At 44.1% G+C, this 10,576-nt stretch overlaps 1 long non-coding RNA gene across 1 annotated transcript in view; it reads left to right on the forward strand.

The window, feature by feature from the left end:
- Positions 1-10,077, forward strand: part of LOC111813071 — a 20,898-nt gene extending 10,821 nt beyond the window's left edge. Inside the window, exon 2 of the long non-coding RNA XR_002818404.1 lies at positions 9,431-10,077. This is a non-coding gene — a long non-coding RNA (uncharacterized LOC111813071). The remainder of the gene's footprint in view (positions 1-9,430) is intronic.
- Positions 10,078-10,576: the final 499 nt, after the last annotated feature.

Here is a 10,576-nt window from a genome sequence, read left to right on the forward strand (position 1 = left end):
TCTTCTTCCCTTTCCCATTTAAACATGTTCTTCCAATTCCCAATATCTGTCCTCCATTATGCTTCTTTAATATAACTTCTGACATATGGTAACTACTTAATAAACATTCTGAGGTTTGATCCCCAGCATATCTTGCCGGCTCCACCCCTGGGGTGCTGCGCTGAGACTGGGCATGGTGGCGTGTCCCTCTAATCCCAGCACTTGGGAGGCTGGAAACAGGAGAATCACTAAATCTGATCTGTGTGGTGAGACCCTGTAGACCCTGTACTAAATCCAGTAATAATAATAAACATTAGCTGGGCCAGTGACATGCTCAGCAGTCTAAAGCACCTGCTTAGGCAAGCTTAGGGACCGAGGTTCAATCCCAGGCACCACATGCCACACCAGCCCTGCCCTGAGGGTGGGGTGCGCCGGCCAAAAAAAAAAAGCATTATCTTATTGGATTGTTCTGACATCACTGAGAGTTTATAAATGGTGAAGCTGAGATTTGATTTCATTATGTGACTACAAAGCGTATCTTTATCCTGTGCATTTTTCTATAGGCTGCTAAATTGGAAACGGAGCTTTTCAAATAGCCAAATCCCTGGCCATTTTTGTAGTTCTTCAAAAGCTCGGAGAGTGAGCTTCTATCTTCTGCCATCTTCTCTCCTCTCTTCGCCTCCTGTCCTGTTTCCATGGAGCCTTCAGGGGACTCCTAGTAGGTACTGTACTGCTGCTGAAGTAATACTCTGACCTTGACTTAAGGATATAGCAGTATTCCAAATGGCCTTACTGTTTATTCACTTTTGCTTTTTTTTAGTTGCAACCCTGCACTCTAGGCTACAACTGAGTTAGAGGTGCATCGGTGGCTGCTTTCACTTTCTGCCCACCGCTGATAAGACAGACTCAGAACAGAAATCTGGGCATGGGATTTTCCACCTCCAGTTTCAGTACTCTGGGAGGCTGAGGCAGGAGAATTGGCAAGTTTGAGCCCATTTTTGTCTTGGCAATTTAGTAATTTAGGGAGAACCTGTCTCTCAATAAGATTAGAGATACATATCATTGCAGAGGCCCTGGATTCAATCCTCAATACCCAGCCACCCTCTCAAAAAAAAAAAAAAAAAAAGCAAGTAGAGGACCCAGAAGGGGTCTTATCAACACATGTGCAAAAGGGCCCCTGAACCTTCTGAACAGAGGGGGGAAGATGGTGGTGGTGAGTGTTTGGCTTAGGTTTCTAAAGCTTTGTGTTCCTTAAGACTTTGCCCACACACCTATAATATTCAATAACAGAACTGAGAAAAATGGGGTATACCTATGAATGTCCATTTTGTATCTGTGTATTCAAAGTGGTGGGGATAGATATATAGTTGCCTTCTCTTAATGAATAGAATGATTTGTTCTAATGGTGTTTGTAAATAGGATCACAAGTCCGCATCTTGTACAGCAATTAACCACTAAGAAGAATATATGCAGTGTATTATTTGTTGAAACTGTACTTCCGATTTGATTTGAAACTGTCTCATTGCTATCTGTTTATCAATAAAACTTTGAAAAAAAAAAAAAAAAAAAAAAAAGACTTTGCCCAAAGATCCTTTCAGGGTCAGAATACATAAAGCAGCATTGAGCTGCTTCTCTTTTTTTGCTGCTTCTCTTGGTATATATAATCTTGTGCTTTTATGTAAGCCAACAGAGGCTGCTGTCGTACTTTTTGTAGTACTGGAGATGAAACCCAGGGTCTCAGACACACTGGACAAGTGCTTTACCACTGAGCTCCTACCCTGTCCTTTTTTGTTTTTTATTTTGAGACAGTCTTGCCGCATTGCTCCGGCTGGCCTCTAACTTGAGTGTGCTAATCTCAGCCTATCAGTAATTATTTCCCTTCTTTGTTTACTTCTTAATTTATGCTTTCAGTGGTCTGTACATCACTTAAAAGGGGAGGAATGTGGAAAAAGGATAGCAAATGCATAGCTTGACCTAGCTGGGGAAAATGAGAACCTACTTTCAGTTCTAGGCCTAATCTGTCCCTATTTTTACAAATGAGACAAAGTACTCTAGGAGATGTGAAGTAATATTGGTTGTACGGTCAACTGGGAGAAGGTACCTATCAACATTATTGTATACTAAAGTCCAGTGGCTGCTAAAAGCATCCTGCTTCAATAAGATACCGTATTTCAGTGATCTTAAGACAACATTGACTGGAAGATGGATCATTAACATTGCAAATAAAGACAAAATGCTGTCAGATTCACATGGTGTCCCCCTCCCCCATGCGCACATCAAATGTAAGATCTGTTTTGAAAAAAAACTGGCTTAGTCACTACTGCATTTTGTCAGTTCTGACATTAGGACATTTACTTTGTTGCATACACTGTTTTCTCCCTTTGTGAAATATTATTACCTCATTTTTGTACCCAGTGGCACTTAGGCCTAGAAAAGCTAAATTATCCAAGATCACACTGCTGTTATATAGCAGAGCTGAGATTCATTTTCTGTGTTTGACCAATCTCAGCTATATACTGGAATTTAGAACAAGTTTTACCTGCCAGTCAAATCCATCACAGAGAACTTGTTGAGTATAATCATTTTCTCTCCTGGAAGGATGCTTTCTCTACAGGAATGTTATTAAAGTGAGCATTTGCCAAAGCTCTATAGGCCCTTCCACTGGCTATTCTGGGTCACAGGACTACATCAGTTTATACTTCCTGCTCTCGAGAAACTCATCTACTAGTTACAGTAAGTGTTGAATAGGTAACAGTGGAGTCATCCTGCTGCTGCTCTGAATGCCAGGAGCCTGGGTGAGCTGAGCTTGTGGAGTACGAAAGAAAGAATCACACTGAAGGTCCATCTGTGTGTGTGTGTGTGTGTGTGTGTGTGTGTGTGTGTGCGTGTGCACGCGCATGTGCTAACACATGCTAAACAATCACTATACCACTGAAGCTATACCTCCAACCCTTAAATTCAGTCTTAAAGGGTAACTAAGAATCAGCCATGCTGGGACAGATAGTTGAATGCAGCACTTTATTACAGTGTTGAACAGATGAGTTTCAAACCTCCAAAGCTAGGTGTCGGAGTAGCCTCTACACTCCTCACTCATCATGTGTAAGTGGAGATACTACTTCATGGTATTGTTTGGAAGATTGAGCTATTTCATCTAAAACATTAACATGTAAAAACAAACCAAAAAAAAGGCCGGTGAGATGGCTCAGTGGAATAAGCGCTTGCCTGGCAAGTGCAAGGGCCTGAGTTCAATCCCCGGTTCCACCAAAAAATTAACATGTAAAAAAAATAATAATAACATGTAAGCATTTAAGAAGTATTAGCGACAGGTATAGGCTAGTGTTGATTTTAAAAAGGTAAAATTCATCCAGGCATGGTAGGGTATGCCCGTAATCCCATCGACTTGGGAAGCTGAGGCTTGCAAGTTCCAGGCCAGAGAGCAACCTAGCAAGACACTAACGGTGAAGTAGCTCAGTACAGAGAGCCTGGCTTCAGCAACACCCTGCACCCCTCTCCCTCCAACACACACAAAGCTAAAGTTTAGAAAGCAATTTAATGATGTTAGTATGGGAGTGTCTTGGACCACATCTGTTTGCCTCTGTGCCAGCAAGACAGGGTAAGTAAGGGAAGCAGAAGAGAAAAGCACCTCTTGAAGAAGGTAAAGGTGATTTCTTTCCTCTTCATCTCATTGCCCAGCTCTCTCTCACACTTTCTTAGGATTTGTGGTTCCTACCTTTTCAAAATGAAAGTTATCTTTCCTGCTAAGTATTTGGACTATTTAAGAAGGAGATGTTAAAAAAAAAAAAAAAAACCCTTCTACCATTTGGGGACCTGCCCAGTAGCTCAGTTGTTTAAGTGCCTGCTTAAACAAAACCCTCAAGCTCAAGCTTCTGGGGTTCCAACCCAGACAGACACTGCAAACCAGAAATGCCCTAAAGGCATTTCGAGCCTCAAAAAAAAAAAAACCCTTCTAAGAATGAGATGTTAGGGCCGCTGTGTTCTTGCTCATGCTACAGTATATACTTCTTTTCCTACTTCTGTTTGCCCCACAATCACTGCAGAGCCTTCCTGTTTCTTTTCGTACCTTTAATAAAACCTGACTACTGTTGTTGTTTTTTAAAAGTCAGGCATAGTGGTACATGGCCTGTAATCACAGGCGGTGACAAGAGGACCACCATGAGTTCACAGCCAGTCTAGGCTGCACAGTGAATTCAAGGCCAGCCTGGACTACATACAGAGACCCTGTCTCAGAGGGGTTTGTCATTTATTAATGGGGTCTCCTCCAATACCATGCCTTTTACTTACCTGCTGAATCAAGAGAACAAAGCTGTTTGAGTCTCTAGTAATAGAAGCTGCTCTTGAGCAAGACTGCCTCACTGTGTACAAGCCCGCAGTGGTGAGATCTGCGCCTCCACTTTAAGCTCCTAATTTATCGTTAATGCTGTTGGAGTGTCACGTAGCAGGTTACCGTTTTAATTTTCACAACCCTATGAGTAGTGTATTAACCCTAACGTATAAAGTAGGAACCTGACGTGTAGAGGTTCAGACAATCCCAGGGTCAGGAGCTATAGAGTTCTGACCCAAGTCTTTGGGCTTCTACTTTACTGCCTCCTCATCTCCTTTTTAACCACAAGTAGCAATCAAATGCGCTTGCACCGAAAGCAATTCATAACCTTGATGTGCAGGACAGGTGTCCCTGGCTTGGGTTGCAGTTTGAGCTCCCTACCTCCTTTCTGGACTCACGTGTACCTCTTGTTCTCCAGATTAATAATCATTGCATGTTTAAGCTAGCACACATCTGATGAATATTTAATGACATTGAGCAGACAGGCTGGAAACAGCTGCCTGAGACAGCAGCTGTTGGGGGGAGGGGAAGACATGTACTACACTGACTACCATTCTTTTGTTTCCTTCCTGAGAAAAAATAAGCCTGTCCCTTCTAGGCCTCTTGGGAGCAAAGGCCTATGGTAGGCGCTGCACTGCAGTCTTAATTGGCCCTGGGCACAAGTACACTCCAGCAGCGAACTACACGCATTTGGGGAGAAAATAGCAGAAATATTCACTCACATCTAGAATCAATTTTCTAACCCCTCTAGACTGGAGTTTCCTATTCTCTTGTCTTTTCTGGGACGAGATCTGAGTATATGTTCTCAACGAGCCATTTCTTTCTTAGGAAAGATAATTTGTATCTGGAAGGGACTTAGAGTCATGTCAGTACACCTTAGCTTGTCTTTTCTTTTTCAGACAGTATCTTGCTATGTAGTTCAGGATGGCCTTGAACTCACCACATAGCAGAGGGTGGCCTCACACCCGTCCTCCTGCCTCAGCCTCTCAAGTTCTGGGATTCCGAGTGCACCACCACACCCAGCTTGCACGTTAGCTACGCAACACCCCTTGACCATACATGCTCAGTAGAGATTGTCATCCTCATTCCTAACAGGCACTGTGGCGTTTGTCTTTTTTTTTTTTTTTTTTGCGGAACTGGGGATTGAATTCAGGCCCTTGCGCTGGCCAGGGAAGTGCTTATTCCACTGAACCATCTCCCCGGCCCTTGCATTTGTTTTTGATTGTATCTCAGGCAGGAAATGGGCAAGTGAGACAAAGCTACTGCTAGCTTTATGCCTCCCTCCATGTGGATCTAGGGAACTTCCTGCTTTAAGGAAGCTTTGGAAAGGTTTTGGGATGCCTAAGAAAAAGACAGCATATTTGAGATGTTGCTAGACAGCATGCATCACAGCCAGATCACTAGCCCAGATCAGTCTGCTAAGTAGAATACCTGGCTAGAAACTTGGGTACTTTTTCTGATTTTTTTTTTTTAAACAGGATCTTGGGGGGCTGTGGAGATAGCTCAGTTGAATAAGTGCTTGCCTGGCAAGCGCAAGGGCCTGAGTTCAATCCCCAGCTCTGAAAAAAAAAAAAACAAAAAACAGGATCTTGGTGCCAGGGAGATGGCTCAGTGGAATAAGCGTTTCCCTGGCAAGGGCAAGGGCCTGAGTTCAATCCCCGGTTCTGGAAAAACAAAGCAGGATCTTGCTATGTAGTGCAGGTTGGCCTTCAACTCACTATAGCCCAGGCTGGCTTTGAACTCATGACAGTGTTCCTGCCTCAGCCTCCCAAATGCTGAGACTAAGGGCATATGCCACCATACCTGGCCAGTCTTTTTTATCTTAATACTACATTACGATACTAGAATTAGTTACTTCCTTATTAGCCTCTCAGGCCCAGCCCACTTCAGGAAAGCTAGTCTTTTTACGCAGGGGACCACAGTATATGTGAGAACTCAGGGTAGGACAGTTTAGAGTGCCAGGGTAAATTCCTCTCTGGGGTCTTCTACTCCAGCAGATGTAAGGTGTGTGCTACCTGTCAGCCTTTTGGGGTTGTATATAGGAAACAGTCTCCATGTGGCTCAGTGGTAGTGCCAGAATAGTTGCATTAGTATTCTTGAGGTCCTGTGTTCAATCCCCAACATTGGTTATACAAAAAGAGAAGGAAAAAAAAAAACAACACCACATTGTGTTTTGATATGATTCTTTGTGCACTTTTCTCCAGAAATCAATACAAATGCTTGGGCTGGTGAGATGGCTCAGTGGTCTAAAGCACCTACTTAGAACAAGCTTAGCAAAGCACAGGGACCGCGGTTCAATCCCCCAGCACCACATGCCAGCCCGCCCTGCCCCCTGGTGGGCTGAGCTGGCCACACACACACACACACACACAAATAAAACTTAAAAAAAAAAATACAAATGCTGCTTAGGCAGACACGGGGGGTCAGGGGTTTGATTCCTGGCCTGCCATGCCCACCTTGCCCCCAGGGCACACTGAGACAGGATTGAGACTGGGCAGATTGAGACAGTGGAAGCACAGGCCTCGCCTGTAATCAGAGCGCTAAAAAACAGGAAGGATCAGTCTGATCTGTGTAGTGAGACCCTGTAGATCCTGTACTAAATACATTTAAAAAAAGAAAAGAAAAATCAAAATCTATACAAATGATCCCTTTAAAAAAAAAAAAAGGGCTGGTGAGATGGCTCAGTGGTCTAAAGCGCCTACTTAGAACAAGCTTAGCAAAGCACAGGGACCGCAGTTCAATCCCCCAGCACCCAGCCAGCCCCACCCCACCCCCTGGTGGGCTGAGCTGGCCACACACACACATAAATAAATAAAGTTAAAAAAAAAAAAATGAGGTCTCACTATGTAGTTCAGCCTGGTCTAGAATTTGGTAGCGGTGCTCTTGCCTCAGCTGCACAAGCCCTAGGATCGCAGGTGTGCACCACCATACTTGGGTTTTGTTTCTTTTTATATTTACTGTTACAAATTGGAATACCTACTGTGTGCCTAGAACTGAAAGTTCAGTAATGAACAGCATAAAGTGGTCCTGGGCCTGGCATGGTGGTACACACCTGTAACCCCAGCACGTGAGCTGAGGCAAGTGGGCTGCCACAAGTTCAAGGCCAACCTGGACTGCACAGTGAGTTCATTACCAACCTGAACTACGAAAAGAGGTCCCTGGATTCATGGAGCTTACAGAACATGTGGAGAGACAAACATAATAATTGCATAAATCTAACTTTGATAAATTTGATGAAAGGGGCACTTTAAGGACATCCAACTTGGGCTTCCCTGGAGGAAATCCTATGTAACACTGACATTTAAAGGAAAGCTTGGCTTGCCAAAGGGCTTGGGAGATGGTTTGATGAAAGGACATGAATCATTCTAGGCAGGGAGTAACACCAAGGCAGGTTCAAGGTGAAGTGGGAATCTAGCACTTTCTCTGAAGATATCACTAAAGACCATTAAGTTAGGAGGTGCTAGACAGTGACACACACACCCTTCCCTGTGTGGTGATGGTGGTACTGGTGAGGGAATTTGGGATTAAACGCTGGTCCTAGTTTTTGCCCTGTTGCTGAGATAAGTCCCCGTTCCTTTTTTTTATTTTTGAGATGGGGTCTTACTGCATTTCCCAGGCTGGCCACAAACTTGGGATTCTCCTGCCTCGGCCTTTCAAGTGGCTTGGTCTTTGGGTATGCAATGTTGTGCCCAGCTCAACATTAAATTTCTAGTTTTACTTTATTTGTAGTACTGAGAATTGAACCCAGAATGTTGTGCATGGTCCTTTACTATGTTGTGACTAGGTCTTTTACTACTAAATCACCTCAAGCTCAGATTTCTTTCTTTTTTTTTTTTTAATTTTATTTATTTGTGTGTGTGTGTGTGTGTGTGTGTGTGTGTGTGTGTGTGTCCAGCTCAGCCCACCAGGGGGCGGGGCTGGCTGGCATGTGGTGCTGGGGGATTAAACCGCTGTCCCTGTGATTTGCTAAGCTTGTTCTATGTAGGTGCTTTAGACCACTGAGCCATCTCACCAGCCCAAGCCCAGATTTCTGATTGTAAAACTTTAGTTGCTAATAAGCAGAGAACAGTTAGGAAATGGGCCCCTGGTAGGAAATCTTGTTATTCTTGACAGGAAGTAAGAAAGGCCTGTGATATAACTCAGTGGTACTGTGGGTTCAATCTCAACATTATTTAAAAAGGAGGGGCTAGGGTTATAGCCCAGTGGTAGAGCATTGCCTGGCATGTGGGAGACCCGGGAGTTGGGTCCCCAGGATCAAACAAAGGACTACAATAGGAAGTGAAGAGAACTAAATGGATTAAGAAGCTTTTAAGAGACAAAATGGACATAATTTGGTGACTGATTAGTTACGAAAGTGTTTATTAAGGTAGAGATAGAGTTACTAGAACAAGAAGGATGGTAGTGTCACGTGGAAAAAAAAGCAGGACTATAAGCATCTGATCAGGTCTTCAACCTGGGCCCTAGGCTGTAGGTGTGTCCCTCTGAGAACAACCCTTAGTATTTGGGACTGGGATGAACTACTCAAGGCCAGAGAAGGTAGTCCCCTTAACCTAGAGTCGAGTGAACGCTAGCAATAAGGAGATGCCTGTTCACCATTCCCTTCAGCCAAAGCTTTTTGGTCATTTTCATGTCTCGTAGATGTTTGATTCTTTTTTTTTTTTGGTTTGGTTTTGTTTTTGCAGAACCAGGGACTGAACTCAGCCCCTTGCGCTTGCCAGGCAAGCGCTTATTCTACTGAGCCATCTCCCCAGCCCTCATGTCTCATAAAGAACACAAAGCATTTTCCCATTTGTGATGCTGAAGACCCACATGTTAGGCTCTATATTTAGTTCATTCTTCCCTGGATCACTCAGTTCATACATGGCAAGGATCGGGTTCTGGGTTGTGAGACTCCATTATCTGACAGCAAAAAGGAGCGCTCAGAGGCTGTAGACTTTGTACAAAGACTTTCAGGCTTTGTACCTGAAAACCTGTGTACTGAAGGAAACAACTGGAGTTGTTCTGTGGGACGGAGACATTGGAAGGAGGCAGCCAAGCCAGATGGGAGGCTGGAGAGCCTTCTGATAGGGCAGCTTCATGTTTCTTAACTTACCACTTTTGTCTTTGCAGCTGTCAGACGAGTCTGGAAATCCTAAGAGCTACCTGCTGCACAAAGGCCGGCCTGGAGGCATTTGCTGAGCACAGAGAAACCCAAGAGGGATCAGCAGTTGTGTTTCTCCCTACCCCTTGATCTTTCTGATTTACCCAGAGAGACAGAATCATCCTCTAAGACTCTGTGGGCCCAGAACAGAACAAGGACACAGAGGACTGATGCCTAACAGTTAAACGCGCTCAAGACTTGAGCGTTAAAGGGGTTAACAGTTGCCCTAGCGTGGCCTTCTAGATCAGAACAGACTGGCGGCTTCTGTTGCCTTCCCAGGCTGTCTCTCCCTTAGCCTGCAGAATTGGTGGAACACCCTACTAACTACCACCTTCTTTTCCCCCCTGCTGTACCTGTGTTTTAAGTGTCAGTCTAGCAGCCCTTGGACAGTTCCAGAGAGCAGTCATCCCGTCTTGTAACAAGCCAAGGAAAGCCAAATGAGAAGGTTCATTTACTTCGGGCAAGTTGTTTAACCTCTGAGCCTGTTTATCTTCTCATTACTTGTCCAAAAAGCTCTTAAATAGAGGGGTTTTTCTCTACTTCACTTCTCTACTATTTTTCCTTCCCCAACAAGTATCTGCCCCTAAGGAGCTCAATAAAGGTTTGGTCAAGGGATGAATGGCCTCGCTCTGGTAGCTTCTATCAACTTTGGGAAAGAGCCAAAGCCCCATATCTACCCTTCTTTCCCTCTAGCTATACTAGGCCAGATTTTTGTCCTAACATTTTCTCTTGAAGGATTGATTGGAAAGTCAGTGTTTGATAGACTTCTGGATTTCTAAAACCTGTGCCCAGCTGATTTACACTGAGTTTCCTGAGAGCTGAAGGACTTCCAATACAGAACCATGATTTAAAGGGAAGGACTCGGTTTAGGGAAGGAGGCTTTCTTCATTTTAACTGTACCTGGGGCAGTCTTGTGAGCCTGGATTCATTCTTAGCAGGAACAGAGGCATAATGGAAAGAGACCTGGACAGCAGTAGATTTATATTGGGCAAGCTACTCAACCTCTGAGCCTGCTGGTCTTCATTGTTGATGACTATAAATATTAGCTGATGATTTGATTGTTTCATATCTGGACTGTCAAGCACTTACATACACTGTTGCAGTTAATCTTCCAG

The sequence above is a fragment of the Octodon degus genome, unplaced genomic scaffold (genome assembly GCF_000260255.1).
Source record: "Octodon degus isolate 3935 unplaced genomic scaffold, OctDeg1.0 scaffold00163, whole genome shotgun sequence".
NCBI classification, from domain to species: domain Eukaryota; kingdom Metazoa; phylum Chordata; class Mammalia; order Rodentia; family Octodontidae; genus Octodon; species Octodon degus.